We start from the raw sequence: 16,723 nt of genomic DNA, 5'->3' as shown, positions 1-16,723 counted from the left end.
GTGATGGTGAGGAACTGTCTAATAAATTCTAACCTGAAGGTATCGAGGCGTAGCTAGAGAACTTTGTGCAAGATGTCATTTCAGTCTTGATCTACCTACTCTTTGCCCAGCATGAATTGGTTCCCTCCTGCTAACATTCTTCTTGGCTTCCCGCTTTTTCCAGTTCAGCTCCCATGTTGGCATCCTCCCAATCTTTGGTTGCAATTACCTTCCCAAGGCCTTGCAGAAATCAGGCTCTCACTCATGCTGGCTGGGGAATTCTGGGAGTTGAAGTCCACACATCTCAAAGCTGCCAAGGTTGAGGTTCGGGGAGAGGCGGCTCTGGATCTCGGCCGATACCAATCCATCATAGACAACATTGCTTTCCAAATTAAGCGTGGAAGGTCAACCACGCAGAACATAAGTACAGTTAACGTGCATGACATAATCCCCAAAATTGACAGTCGTTGTTTTAGTTTTGACCAAACAGCTGGATTTTGTATATTATAGACAGTCATGGGAAAGCCATCGATAGGACAGTTGCTGGAATGGATATGTTGAAATGCATCTTTCTCCCAATGGCATCCCACCCCTCTGTCATGCTGGCTAGGGAATATTGGCCTGGATAATGGGGACTGCGTGCAGGAGATGTTTCCATATGCCAAGAGAGGAAAGACTCATTGAAAACCCAAACTTTGACGGATAAAGTTTGCATTGAAATTAACCTGGGAAAAAGCCTTGGCAGGTTTCACTGTTGAACTAAGCCAAGATATATTTTAGATAAGGTTGGTTAAACAAATCTCAGTGGCTGAATTCATGCATCACTCTAAGCCAGTGGTTTTCAACTTTGGCAACTTTTAGATTGATGGAGAATTTTGTTTGCTGGAAGTCCTCTGATCTTAAAGTTGCCAAGGTTGAGAAATACTGTCCTGAGATATAAAAAGTGGTTTAGAATCCACAGGGGAGGTGGAATTCAACAGGTTCTGACTAGTTCTGCAGAACCAGTAATTATGAGTAGTTCGGAGAACTGGTAAATATCACCTCTGACTGGCCCTACTCCCATCTATTCTCTGCCTCCCGAGTCCTAGCTGATTGGGAGGAAATGGGGATTTTGCAGTATCCTTCCCCTGGAATGAGGAGGGAATGGAGATTTTACAATATCTTTCCCCTGCCACGCCCACCAAGCCACGCCCACCAAGCCACGCCTACCAAGCGACACCATGATCACTGTTCTGCCGGCATGTTTCAACTGCCCGTAATTAGAGGTTAATTAGTCCAGGAAGACAAACACCACACGATAAAAGGAAACCCCAAAAGTTTTTATAAACAGAAAAACAGAAACAGCTCTCTTTTTAAATGTCAAAGGGATTTTCTGGTAGACACAAGGCACAGGTTAAATGCAGTCCAAGTGCTCACCCAATAACTGGGGAATTGAGTCCAATTCTAAAGTCCAGAAAGTCCACACACAATCTTGAACAGCAAAAACCATGATCTTGACGAAACAATGAATCAGATAAACTGCCATGAGGCTAAAACACCAGGCTGCACTTTTATCTGTAGCAATAATTACAGCAGCCCCACTCAACCACAGGTGGCCTCATTTTCTCTTGTAATAATCCTTCAGTTGTTGTCTCCTATGCATCACTCTACGCATGTGTGGATGTGTCATTAATTGTTGTTCAGAATCCAGGGATGATACAGATGATTGATCTCCTCCTTGGCTGTCTGCCAAAGTCCCCTCTTCCCTGTCACTCACGCTTCCTCGGTCAGAGGAGGCTTTGTCGGCAGATTCCATCGGGAGCAAAACAGGCCTGCGGCATGTGGATGTTTCCCCCACATCCACCTGCACATTGGGGCAGGAGCTGGGCCAGAGCTAACCACAACAATCACCAAGCAACACCCACAGAACCGGTAGTAAAAAAAAATTAAATCCCACCACCGATCCACAGAGATAGACATTCATTCATTCATTCATTCATTCATTCATTCATTCATTCGTTTGTTCATTCATTCATTCATATGACTTCTATGCCACCCAATCCTGTAGGACTCAGGGCGGCTAAATATAAAATGTATAAAATTTATATTTTAACATGTGTGCAGCAGCATCCAAAGAGGGTATTAAAACCCGCAAGTTGGCAGACACATTGCCATAATACCATCTCTGCCATCTTGAATTGTGGGCGTAGCTGAACACATAATTTTGATCAGTTGCTATGGATGAGTGCAATGCATAAGCCAGGCTGATATATTGTTTCTTAAGATTTGTGGAATCTGTGAGGGCTTAGCTAAAACTCTCTGAGCTCACCTGTGCTGCTAAATAGGGAGACCAAACATCTCTCAGAGGGGCTTACCAGAATCAGCTGAATACAGCTAACCCCTTACTTACAGCCATTCCATTAGTGACCATGTGAAGTTATAATGGCATTGAAAAAATGACTTAGAAAAAATGTCCCCCAACACATCACCAGAATGTTGGAAATGTAAACAAAATCAGGGAACATACTACCACATGTGGTGGTCAGGTCAAAAAGCAAAGCAATGCTGGAACAGGTTAAGAAAATGGATTGAAGAGATAACAAACCAACAAACAGATATGAAACTGGAATTATTTTTTATTAGGAATGCCTACAGAGAACCAGGACAAAAAGCCCCATGTCCATTCCCTCCCCACTCCTGGGGGAAGGATACTGCAAAATCCCCATTCCCACCCTACTCTGGGGCCAGCCAGAGGTTGCATTTTCCAGTTCTCCGAACTACTCAAAATTTCCACTACCACTTCTCCAGAACCTTTATTTATTCATTTATTTTTGTCAATAAAGTATTGGTAGTATACAAAGATATAACACTGTTTATGTTGTGGTTGGCCCTGGGCCAGTTCCTGCTCCAAGGACTGTGGATGTTGGTTTGGGAGAATCCTCACGTTATCAGAGACCGGTTTGGCTGCCAACAGCTTCGGACAGTGAGGATTCTGTGTCAAGGGCAGATTCTGGGAGTGAAGCAGGATCTGATGATGAGGTAGTTACAGGCAGCCCATTAGCTAATTACCCCATTAGTGAATCATCATTGGATTCAGAGGAAGAGGGATTCATAGATGCTCACAAGCACAGGTTTATGACGAGAAGGGAACAACTGTGCAAGTAGTATAGAAAATAAGGGAGAACACCTGTAGCTGGGGCAATTAGGCTAATGGGACTGCTGGTAAATTGCCAGCATCGCTGAGAGATTATCCGTTCGGTGAGAGACGAATGCTGTTTGATTTTTGACTGCTCCAGGATTTACCAGGACTTTTTGAATATTTCACAGTTAAGTACAGATTGAGAACTCTTTTTTTTAATTATTATTATATTTTTATTTATTTTATATGACTTACAAACATTTAGACATCAAACAATACAACATTAAACATTTACACTTGATATATTTACAAAAATTATTTTTTTTAACAATTCTATTTACTATACCTTTTTCTTAATTTCCACCCAGTTGTAAATTTTTCCCCACGCTTTGTAATAGTCCTTATTTTGTTGGTTTTGAATTTCATATGTTAATTTGCTAAATTTGGCACAGTCTAATATTTTTTTAATTACCGTTTCTTTGTTTGGAATCTTATCTTGTTTCCAGACTTGTGCATATGCTAATCTTGCAGCAGTTAGTAAGTGATTTATTAAGTAGTAATTTTCTTTGCTATGTTTGCCTCTAATTATGCCTAATAAATACATTTCTGGTTTTATTTCAATTTTATAGCCCAATATTTCTTCCATCCATGCCCTAATTTGAATCCAATTTTTTTTTGCTTCGTTACATTGCCACCATATGTGGTAGTATGTTCCCACTTCTTTTTTACACTTCCAACATTTGTTACTAATGTTTAATCTTCCCCTTTTTCCTTCTCATGTCTTCCTTCTCTTGCTTGGGGTCAGGAGGAGGACTGGTTACAGTCCGTCTGGAGTCACCTCTCAGCAACTTAAAATCAACTGAGCAAATTCCGGTACTTGATTGTTCTCTGTTTTAAACCTCCCGATCCCAGCCTTCCACCGCCTTCATCTCCTCCTTGGGGTGAAGAAAAACCTTGCAAAATTGCTCATTCCCATCTAGACCATTGGCCTCTGCATATTTTCAATTTTACATGACGGGTGTGCTCATTAAAATCTCCGAAATCCAAATATTTTGGCGAGCTTAATCAGTTTGATTTAGAGGTCACTGGAGTAAGAATTCTCCGCAGCTTGAGAGGTTTTGAAGTAGGAGTATCCTTGTCTGGACAAAAGTTGCTCTGTGAACATTTTGAAAATGATCCAAGATATTAATATATAAATATATTAGAAACTTCATTTTTGCCATTTCCAAGGACAAAAGAGTTGGCGTCTTATACCCTTCTCTACTGACCTCCTGCCTTACCTTTACCACGAGTGGAGAGAGCCATGTTTGGGCTTCCTTTGGGCATAGAATTTCATGGGACACGGTTAGATGTTCACAATCTCTCTTAGCCTCCCTCACAAGGTTGCTACTCTGAACAGAGCATCAAAGGAGATCCTTATTTTCATTGTATTTATTTATCTGTGGGTACATCTGCCTCAATCACTTGTGGCTTCAGGCCCTTAGAGTAGGATTACAGGAAACAAGAAGGAAGGAAAGAAGGAAGGGAGGTAGGGAAGGAGGAAATATAAGTTATGTATTAAAGAAGGGTAACCAAAGGTTTTCCCACACATGCACTGCCCTTAACTTTCAGAGTGAAGGAATACTATAAATGTAATCAATCAACCAACAAATAAAGAGAAAATATCATTTTGCAGCATTCCTAGGTACACTACTAATGAAATGGAAAAGTTGATTCTACAGTTTCTTCCTTCTTTCCTTTTCTTTCCCCTTTTTTCCTTTTTCTGCTTTCTTTCCCCTTCCTTTCCCTTTCCTTCCCTTCCCTTCCATTTCCTTCTTCCCTTCCCTTCCCTTCCTTTCCTTTCCTTCCCTTCTCATCCCTTCCCTTCCCCTACTTTTCCTCCTCCTCTCCTCTTCTCCTTCCCCCCTTCTTTGTGTCCTTATAAGTATAGACTGATGACACACTCTCCTTCCATTTGTCCTCCCAACAGTATCTCAATGAGGAAGTTTGGGTGAGAAGCGATAGGGAATTGCTGAGAGTCACCCAGGAAGCTTCTAAGCCAATCTGATGCAATGACTTCACCCATCACATTCTAGACGCCCACTGAGCCCTGGAGGGTCTTGTAGATGAGCCCTTGGTCACGGATGCTGTTCAGCTGAGCAAATGGTTTTCCTCTGAAATCTTGACTTTTCAACCATGCAATGGGCCTCGGACAGCCACAATGAGAGTGTGGATGTATGGATCTTATTTGAGTGGGTGTGTCAACCCCCCCCCCCAAGATATAATTTGAATAAACAGAGTTTCTCCATTTCTCAATGCAGAATACACTGTCAATTTAATTTTGATGTCCATCCAGTGTTGTCCGTGGGTAGAACTTTTTTTAGATTGTTAGAAGGCGGCCTTTATTATTATTATTATTATTATTATTATTTATTGGGTTTGTATGCCGCCCCTCTCCGCAGACTCGGGGCGGCTAACAATGATAAAAAACAACATGTAACAATCCAATTTAATAAGACAACTAGAAACCCTTATTATAAAAACCAAACATACACACAAACATAACATACATAACTTGTAATGGCCTAGGGGAAGGGATATCCTAACTCCCCCATGCCTGGCGACAAAGGTGGGTCTTGGGTAATTTGCAAAAGACAAGGAGGGTGGGGGCCATTCTAATCTCTGGGGGGAGTTGATTACAGAGGGCTGGGGCCGCTACAGAGAAGGCTCTTCCCCTGGGGCCCGCCAAACGACATTGTTTGGTCGACGGGACCCAGAGAAGGCCAACTCTGTGGGACCTTATCGGCCGCTGGGATTCGTGCGGTAGCAGGCGGTTCCGGAGGTACTCTGGTCCAATGCCATGCAGGGCTTTAAAGGTCATAACCAACACTTTGAATTGTGACCGGAAACCGATCGGCAGCCAGTGCAGGCCGCGGAGTGTTGCAGTAACGTGGGTGAATCTAGGAAGCCCCATGATGGCTCTCGCAGCTGCATTCTGCACGATCTGAAGTTTCCGAACACTTTTCAAAGGTAGCCCCATATAAAAAGCGTTGCAGTAATCGAACCTCGAGGTGATGAGGGCACGAGTGACTGTGAGCAATGACTCCCTGTCCAAATAGGGCCGCAACTGGTGCACCAGGCGGACCTGGGCAAACGCCCTCCTCGCCACAGCCGAAAGATGATGTTCCAATGTCAGCTGTGGATCGAGGAGGACACCCAAGTTGCAAACTCTCTCTGAGGGGGTCAATAGTTCTCCCCCCAGGGTAATGGACGGACAGATGGAATTGTCCTTCTTGGGAGGCAAGACCCACAGCCACTCCGTCTTGTCTGGGTTGAGTTTGAGTTTGTTGACACCCATCCAGGTCCCAACAGCCTCCAGGCACCGGCACATCACTTCCACTGCTCCGTTGACTGGACATGCTGTAAACATTGACTTTTCTTGGCTGAACTCTCCCCATTTCACCCCTGTTTTGTTTCATCCATTGAGGGGAAACTTTCTCATTATTCCAGATGTTCTTCATGTTCAGCTTTTATACTCCAGTTTCCTATAATTAGTATGATAGCCCTTGTTCTAATCTGCATCTCCAGTGTGTTGTAGCAGGTCCCCACAGAATTATTCATCTTTCAATTTTATTTTTAAATCTAAGTAGACTTGAATCTTTCTATTCTTCATTGGGCTTTTCTGGGATTGGAATCAAGATTCTTCCATAATTTGGAATGTTGAATCCAAATACGTATTTGTGTTCATAATGAAGTCTTCCCACTTTCTTTGATAGTTTTTTCATCTACCATAAAAACACGGAACTCCTCTGAAATGACTCCTTCCTTCCCGTTTCAGTTGGCTGATTCCTAGACCAGAGTTTCCCAACCTTGGCAAATTGAAGAGATTTGGACTTCAACTCCCAGAATTCCCCAGCCAGCGAATGCTGGCTGGGGAATTCTGGGAGTTGAAGTCCAGACACCTTCAAGTTGCCAAGGTTGGGAAACACTGTCCTAGACAATCTGATTTCTGTCTTCACATTTCTCTCCTATCACACCAATTTGGCCAATGTTCACTGCTCAAAGATTTCAGGTGCCAAGGATGCACCTCTTGCAAGGTCAAACTGTCCTCCTGCGTTCACATCACAAGCACTACTTCTATTTCTGTTTTTTCCCTCACCATCTCATTGCATACTGTACTCCAGTGATTTATTTTATTTATTTATTAGTCAAACAAGTATAGTATTTATTTTTTAAATTTTTATTTATTTATTTATTTGTCCAATACACAAAACACATCGAGGGGAATGGGCATGAAGTATTACATACAAGGAAAAGATACGAAAATGGGGGAGAAGATATATGAAAGGGAGGAAAGATATATGACATATGGGATAAGGGGAGACAAATTGGACAGGGGACGAAAGGCAGGCTAGTGCACTTATGTACGCCCCTTACTGACCTCTTAGGAACCTGGCGGGGTCAATCATGGATAGTCTAAGGGTGAAATGTTAGGGGTTAGGGGTTGACACTACTGAGTCAGGTAATGAGTTCCACGCTTCGACAACTCGATTGTTAAAGTCATATTTTTTTACAGTCAAGCTTGGAGCAATTAATATTGAGTTTGAATTTGTTGCATGCTCTTGTGTTGTTGCGGTTGAAGCTGAAGTAGTCATTGACAGGCAGGATGTTGCAGCATATGATTTTGTGGGCAATACTTAGATCGTGTTTTAGGCGTCGTAGTTCTAAGCTTTCTAGGCCTAGGATTGAAAGTCTGTTTTTGTAGGGCATTCTGTTTTGAGTGGAGGAGTGAAGGGCTCTTCTGGTGAAGTATCTTTGGACATTTTCTAGGGTGTTGATGTCCGAGATGTGGTGTGGGTTCCAGACAGATGAACTGTATTCAAGGATGGGTCTGGCAAATGTTTTGTAGGCTCTGGTGAGTAGTGTGAGATTGCTGGAGCAGAAGCTGCGTAGGATCAGGTTAACAATTCTGGAAGCCTTTTTGGCGATGTTGTTGCAGTGGGCTTTGGCACTTAGATCGTTTGATATTAGTATTCCAAGGTCTTTAACTGAGTGGGGGTTGGCTGTGATATTTTGTTTATTCAGTTTTATAGTACATTATTCAGTATTATAGTACATATTAACATAAATAATATAACATAAGTAGAACGTAGTAATAGAAAGGATAATAAGAAAGTAGGACAGGGACATTAGGCACATAGGTGCACTTATGCACGCCCCTTACAGACTTCTTAGAAAAGGGGAGAGGTCAATTGTAGATAATGTAAGGTTGAAGATTTTGGGGTTGGGGGAAGCAACAACAGAGTCAGGTAATGAGTTCCAGGCGGTGACTACTCTATTGCTGAAATTGTATTTTCTGCAATCAAGTTTGGAGCGATTTACATTCAGTTTGTATCTATTATATGCTCTTGTGTTGTTGTTGTTGTTGTTAAAGGTGAAGTAGTCACTGACAGGGAGTACATTATGATGTATGATTTTATGAACAACAGTTAAATCAGTTCGGAGACGACGTAGTTGTAAATTTTCTAGATTTAGTACTTGAAGTCTGGAGGAGTAGGGTAATTTGTTACGTGAGTAGGAGTGGAGGACTCTTTTTGTGAAGTATTTCTGGACTCCTTCAATTGTATTAATATCTGATATGCAGTGTGTATTTCATACAGGTGAGCTATATTCTAGAATAGGTCTGACGAATGTTTTGTATGCTCTGGTTAATAAATCAGTGTTTCTAGAGAAGAAGCTACGTAAGATTAGGTTTACAATTCTTAAAGCCTTTTTGGCAATGCTGTTACAGTGGGCTCTAGTACCTAGGTCATTGGAAATGAGTACTCCAAGGTCTTTGACTGAGTGAGGGTCCACTGTTAGTTCAGTTTTACTGAATGGGGAACCTCTTTTTCCTCGGGTGCCGAAAGAGCATGGGTGTGCGCTATTGCACATGTGTGTTTTCCCACAACCATAATTCAATGCCTGGGGAGGGCGAAAACAGTTTCCCCCGCCTCCCGGAGGCCCTCTGAAGGCAAGAAACAGCCTGTTTCCCAACTTCTGGTGGGCCCAGTAGGCTCGCGTTTTGCCCTCCCCAGATCCCAAAGGTTTCCCCGGAGCCAGGAGAGGGTAACAATGCCCCCCATCCCCCTGGAGGCTCTCTGGAAGCCACAAACACCCTCCCAGAGCCTCTGTGTGAGCCAAAAATCAGCTGGCCGGCACAGACATGCACATTGGTGCTGAGCTAGGGCAATGGCTCACGTGCCAGCAGATATGGCTCCACGTGCCACCTGTAGCACCTGTGCCATAGGTTCGCCATCACTGCCCTATACTCCTTTTATCTTCAGGTATCATCTTGACAGAGACCTGTTTGCAAAATCCCATGAATTTTCTATACTGCCGGGGGCGGGATTTTATTTCCTTCTGTGATCCATCATCCCAACCGTGGAACCTATAGAAACATTGGGATGTGCAAGCAGTGTACCTACTGCCATACATAGTACATTTGCATAACCATTGTTGATTGGCCAATATAGCAGTGCCAGATTTGAATGCCTGTCACTGATTTGCCGAGCTGCAGGGAAACCCTTAAAAGCAGCATCAGTTAAAAAAAAAGCAAACTCCATGTTTGCTATGATTAGGAAGGGAATCGAAAATAAGTCTGTAAGGGTTGTGTTGTATTGCCTCTGTACAAATCAATGGTGAAACCACACTTGGAGTACTGTGTATAGTTCTGATCACCCCACCTCAAGAAGGATATAATAGAACTGGAAAAGGTGCAAAAAAGGGTAACAATTATGATCAAGGAAATGGAGCACCTCCCTTATGAAACCAGGTTGCAAACGCCTTGGTCTCTTCAGCCTTGAAAGACGGCGTTTAAGGGGTGACTTGATTGAAGTGTATAAAATCATGCAAGGAATAGAAAAGGTGGATAGAGAAAAATTATTTTCTCTATCACACAATACTAGGATGAGGGGGCACTCCCTAAAGTTCATAGGCAAGAAAGTGAGGACAAATAAAGGGAAATATTTCTTCACCCAGAGGGTCACTGGTTTATGGAATTCACTTCTAGAAGTGGTCGTAACAGCCTGGATGGCTTCAAGGCAGGATTAGACAGATTCATGGATGCCAAGTGTATCGGTGGTTATTGAAGTGGATGTCCATGTGCCACCTCTATGTTGGCTGAGGCAGGCAGGATTCCCTTGGGTACCATTTGTTGGGGGGTCAAGAGAAAGGGAGGGTTTTGCCTTCTCTTTCTGTTCAAGATCCCCATGTACAATTGGTGGACCACTGTGTGACACATAATGCTGGAGTTGATATATAGAGCGCTGGTGAGACCACATTTGGAATACTGTGTTCAGTTCTGGAGACCTCACCTACAAAAAGATATTGACAAAATTGAACGGGTCCAAAGACGGGCTACAAGAATCGTGGAAGGTCTTAAGCATAAAACGTATCAGGAAAGACTTAATGAACTCAATCTGTATAGACTGGAGGACAGAAGGAAAAGGGGGGACATGATCGAAACATTTAAATATGTCAAAGGGTTAAATAATGTCCAGGAGGGAAGTGTTTTTAATAGGAAAGTGAACACAAGAACAAGGGGACACAATCTGAAGTTAGTTGGGGGAAAGATCAAAAGCAACATGAGAAAATATTATTTGACAGAAAGAGTAGTAGATGCTTGGAACAAACTTCCAGCAGACGTGTTTAGTAAATCCACAGTAACTTACTTTAAACAGGCCTGGGATAAACATATATCCACCCTAAGATAAAATACAGAAAATAGTATAAGGGCGGACTAGATGGACCATGAGGTCTTTTTCTGCCGTCAGTCTTCTATGTTTCTATGATGGGCTTTGGCCTGATTCAGCATGGCTCTTCTTATGCTCTTAATTATTTGAAGTTACAAAAGACCCTCCAAAAGCTACTTACATCCCAGTTTTTAAGTTCCAATGTCCCCTCTGCAAGGGTGATATAAGGCACTGACCCATATTTATGGCCACTTGCAGCGCCCGCGTCACATGACAGCAATTTACACCAGCATTGCTGGAGACCAGTTCTTAGTTCTGTTTTCCAGCAAAACCAGCCCATCACATTGAACCGATCTAAATGCAGTTCATAAAATCATCTGCCACATTGTCCTACCTGTCAATGACAGCTTCAATCACAACAATACACGAGCACACAATAGATATAAACTTAATATAAACCTCTGCAAACTAGACTGCAGAAAATACGACTTCAGCAACAGAGTGATCAATGCCTGGAATTCACTACCCGACTCTGTGGTTTCTTCCCCAAGCCCCCAAAACTTTAACCTTAGATTGTCCACTGTCGACCTCGTCCCATTCCTAAGAGATCTGTAACAGGCATGCATAAGCACACCACTGTGTCCATGGCCTCTGTCTTACTGTCCTATTGTCCCCATTTATACTTACTTACTGTTATCTTGGATATGTTTGACAACTAAATAAATAAAATAAAATAAATATATGACAAACAATGAATTTGCTTAACAACTACGTGATTTGCTTAATAACCACCATGAAAAAGACTGTAAAATTGTATCCAGTCTTCTGTGTCTCTTTTTATAATTGTCAACCTCACAGTCATAATTCGAGAACTCAGTGTATGATTAAGAAAAAAGTCAATCAAATTGCTGTGATCGTGTAATAATAATAATAATAATAATAATAATAATAATAATAATAATAATATATTAGATTTGTATGCCGCCCCTCTCCAAAGACTCGGGGCGGCTCGCAACAATGATAAAAACAATATTATACTAGCACAAGTCTAATATTGAAAGAAATAACTAAAACCCTATCATATTAAAACCAAACAACACAAAAATACCAAACATCAATTATAAGGAGCCTGGGGGAAAGATGTCTCAAATCCCCCATGCCTGGCGGTATAGGTGGGTCTTGAGTAGTTTACGAAAGACAAGGAGGGTGGGAGCAGTTCTAATCTCCAGGGGGAGTTGATTCGAGAGTGCTGGGGCCGCCACAGAGAAGGCTCTTCCCCTGGGGCCCACCAGACAACACTGTTTAGTCAACGGGACCCGGAGAAGGCCAACTCTGTGTAATGACCTTCTATCCTTTTTTATTGGGTGTCACACATAATGATGAGAACAAAGATAGCTTTTGAACCCAGCTTCCCCCAGATCATCAATGACAGAGGTACCACACTGATTATTTTTCTCACTCAAAGCAAACTGAGTCCTATCTCCATTTCGTGTCATTTTCATATCTAAAACTGACTGCTTTAAGGTCAACTACAGCACAACACGTATGAAAGTTGCACTCAATGGAAAGTTGGATAAAATTTTCCTCATCAGTTTGAGTGTCAATTATTTGTAGCTAAGTTATTATTTTGAATGCTGAGCCAATGTTCTGGTTTGAATAGCTGGCTTATTCTTGATTTTTTTTAAAAATGGTTTTCTATAACTGTCAGCCTGATTTGTGAGATAGTTTTACTGTTGTTTGTAAAGTTTTTAAAAATTGCAACGTTGCATCGTTTGCTTTATACAAGCCATTATGGGAGGGAATTTTGAAAGGTTGGAGGAAAATATTGAAAACAAAACCAAGCAGTTATTTGGGGTTCATCTGAATCTTCTTCCAATCTAGTAACTGGACTGTTGCTGACCATATCAATGGCCAAAAGAATGTAAGAAAAAAAACAGGCTGCCCTTGAATTGAACTCAAATCTCCGTGAGTCCATGGACACGTCCATGCAGTAGTGTTGGCAGCAGGACAAAAATGGCTGAGGATTGAACTCTGAGATGTTTTTTCCAACGCCCTAATTTACTCCCTAACTCTGGAGCATCCTGATGGTTTCACATTAAAGCGCTAACTAGAACTCAACTATGTTTACTTCTAAACTCAAACCAGGCTCAAGCAATTTCACATCACAATGATGCATGGTAAACCTCAAGACACAACCATAATGCATCCTGCCCATTATGGTTGTATGTTGTGAATGCAATTTGATGACTTTTTTCCCCTGGTGGTGGTTGTTAAGTGAGCACCCTTCATGGCACCGGAGCAGGGTATCTACGAGACCGTCTTCTGCCGCACGAATCCCAGCGACCGGTTAGGTCCCACAAAGTGGGCCTTCTCCGGGTCCCGTCAACAAAACAATGTCGTTTGGCGGGGCCCAGGGGAAAAGCCTTCTCTGTGGCGGCCCCGGCCCTCTGGAACCAACTCCCCCCGGAGATTAGAATTGCCCCCACCCTCCTCGCCTTTCGTAAGCTCCTTAAAACCCACCTCTGCCGTCAGGCGTGAGGGAACTGAGATATTCTTTCCCCCTAGGCCTTTACAATTCATGCATGGTATGTTTGTATGTATGGATATTTGGTTTTACAATAAGGTTTTTTTAGTTGTTTTAGTATTGGATTTACATGCTGGTTTTTTATTACTGTTGTTAGCCGCCCCGAGTCTACGGAGAGGGGTGGCATACAAATCCAATAAGTAAGTAAGTAAGTAAGTAAGTAAGTAAGTAAGTAAGTAAGTAAGTAAGTAAGTAAGTAAGTAAGTAAGTAAAGAAAGAAAGAAAGAAAGAAAGAAAGAAACAAACAAACAAACAAACAAACAAACAAACAATGGTCTTTAAAGTAAATCAGCGGTTCGCTATGGCCACACTTTTGCCCAGAACCAGAAAGACAGCCAGGTGCTTGAAATTGGATCACTGCAGAGTGGGGACCAGGCCATTTAAACGTGGAATCCAGATTGTAAGTTCCCTTGAACTGGGTCAGTCAGAACTCTGAATGGTCGCTAAGCAACCAGTTGTAATTGAGAATTATTATCAAGGTCTGACATGCATCATTGTGATGTGAAATTGCTTGAGCCTGTATTATCAGCTTGCAAATAACCTTTCTTGTTAGGCAGTGATGAAGCATTATTATTATTTATTAGACTTGTATGCCGCCCTTCTCCGAAGACTCGGGGCGGCATACAAGTCTAATAAATAATAATAATATTTATTATTATTATCATGTCATCCAATGATTGCTATTTTCTATTAGTTGTGAGTCAGGGGGTGGGTTCCACTTACCTTCGCCTCCGGTTCGCATTGCGACATTTCGTGCACGTCCCCTTGAGTGATTTCACTTTTGCGCATGCTCAGAAGGTAGATTCAGCCCAAAACATAGATGTAGAGCTGGTCAGCTATGCTTCGGGCAAAGAAAGTATTAACCGGAGGGTGGGGGGAGGAACAGAATGACAAGAAGCCATCAAAACACAGGAAAATGGGCCTAAAATTCAGAAAAAAGATGGTGGTGAGCACAAACTGGCACAGACAGAATTGGATCCATGACACCAAAATTACATCAGCAGCGGGTTGCTAACAGTTCAGGCTATCTGGTCCAAACCAGGAGTGACCTACCCTGTATGTGTATGTGTTCAATTTATTTATTTATTTATTTATTTATTCATTCATTCATTCATTCATTCATTCATTCATTCATTCATCCATCCATCCATCCATTCATTCATTCATTTATTTATTTATTGTTAGAGTTGAAAGGGACCATGAAGGCCATTGAGTATAACCCCCTGCCCAAGCAGGAACCCTATAGCACATCAGTAAAGTGGCAGTTCAATCTTCTCTTAAAAATGTCCAGAGTGTAGGATTTCACAATGTCTGCTGGTAGGTTGTTCCATTGGTTGATCGCTCTGACCGTCAGGAGGTTCCTCTTTATCTTCATGTTGATTCTCTCCTTGGTCAGCTTCCAGCCGTTGTTACTCGTCCAGCTCTATGGTGCCATGAAGAATAAAGTGATCCCCTCCTCTCTGTGACATCCCCTCGTATACATAGACTGCTATCATGTCTGCTCTGGCCCTCCTTTTCTCTAGGCTATCCATGCCCAGTTCCCTCAGTCTCTCTTCGTAAGTCTTGGTTTCCAATCCCTTAATCATCTTGGTTGCTCTTTTTTGCACCTTCTCCAGAGTTTCAATGTCTCTTTTGAAGTGTGGTGACCAGAACTGAATACAGTACTCCAGGCAGGGCCGGCGATAGACGGGTATTACTGGGAGTCCCGTACCGGGCCCGGTGAAATTGACCAATTAGAGGGCCCGCAGTCAGCAGCTCCTTGCACATGCGCAGACTGTCACCTCAGAAAAGAAACAGGCCGGGCCCTTTTGCGCATGTGCAAGGAGCTGCAAATTTGGCGCCAGAAGGCCGGGGCCCCTAATTGTTCAAAAAGTTGTGAGAAGAGGAAGCTGAGTTTCCTTCTTAGCGCCTTTCAAGTTTTCCGGCAACTGCAGCGCCCCGCCCGGCTGGAGCTTCCCTAGCGGCTGCAGCAGGTGAGTTTTGGGGCTGGTGATGTAGGCGAAGGTGGCGTGCTGGCCGGCCAGAGCCAGGATTGGATAAAGCAGAGGTGGGTAGATGGCTGGCAAGCCGCCGAGGGAGGCCGGCGGGGGCAGGTTGAGCAAGCCGGGCTTGGGGACAAAGGCGGCGGCGGGCAGGGGGACCAAGCCCGGCGGGGCGCAGGGCGAAGGCGTCTCGGTGCGCAGGCAGGCGCCGGGGCTGCTGGCGGAGCTCTCCGGGGAGACGCTGGGCACCGGCCGCGCTGGCTCCTCGGCCAGGAGAGCGTCGATGCGGAAGTTGTGGGATTTCTCCATGGGCTTCTGCATGCCGGCTTCTGGGCTGCCGCTTCGGCCCTGCTTTGCAGGGCCTTAACGCGGCTCTACCTTTTCCCGGGGCGGCGGCGTTGGGCGATGCAGCCGCTGCTCCAGCCCCTTCCTCGCAATTCACTCACACACACACACACCTGCCCGATCGGCTGGGTGCGCCGCTGCCCCCCTCTTCTACAAGCCGCTACGGCGGGGTGGCTCCTCCTTTCCCTCCCCTCCCCTCCTCCGATTTGGGGCTGGTGGGAGGGTAGCAGCAGCGGAAGGGCGGCGTGCAGCGGGAGGGTGATGGCGGCCGCAGCCGCAGCAGGTAGTAGGCCCCTCTCCCCCCTCTCTCCTCTCAGCAGTCGCAGGCAGCGGGTAGTAGCCGTGGGGCAGCGGCAGAGTGGTCAGCTGTGAGACGGAGGCTGAGCTCTGGAACAGAGGCACTGACCGCGGCGGCTGGACAGCATTTACAGAGTCTAGCAACATGTCTAGCCGCCGCCGTCAGTGCTCCGTTCCGGACCTCCGCCTCACAGCTGACGACCTTGCCGCCGCCGAGAGAAAGAGAGAGGGAGAGAGGGGGGAGAGAAAGAGATAGCAAGAGAGGGAGAGAGAGAAAGAGAGAGGGAGAGAGGGGGAGAGAGGGAGAGAGAGAAAGAGATAGCAAGAGAGGGAGAGAGAGAGAGAAAGAGAGAGGAGAGAGGGGGGAGAGAAAGAGATAGCAAGAGAGGGAGAGAGAGAAAGAGAGAGGGAGAGAGGGAGGAGAGAGAGAGAGGGAGAGGGAGAAAGAGAGAGGGAGAGAGGGGGGAGAAAGAGAGAGAAAGAGATAGCAAGAGACGGAGAGAGAGAAAGAGAGAGGGAGAGAGGGGGGAGAGAAAGAGATAGCAAGAGAGGGAGAGGGAGAAAGAGAGAAGGAGAGAGGGGGGAGAGAAAGAGAGGGAGAGGGAGAAAGAGAGAGGGAGAGAGGGGGGAGAGAAAGAGATAGCAAGAGAGGGAGAGAGAGAAAGAGAGAGGGGGAGAGAGAGAAAGAGAGAGGGAGAGAGGGGGG

The sequence above is a fragment of the Erythrolamprus reginae genome, chromosome 11, assembly GCF_031021105.1.
Source record: "Erythrolamprus reginae isolate rEryReg1 chromosome 11, rEryReg1.hap1, whole genome shotgun sequence".
Lineage (NCBI taxonomy): Eukaryota > Metazoa > Chordata > Lepidosauria > Squamata > Dipsadidae > Erythrolamprus > Erythrolamprus reginae.
This window is presented reverse-complemented; position numbering follows the sequence as displayed.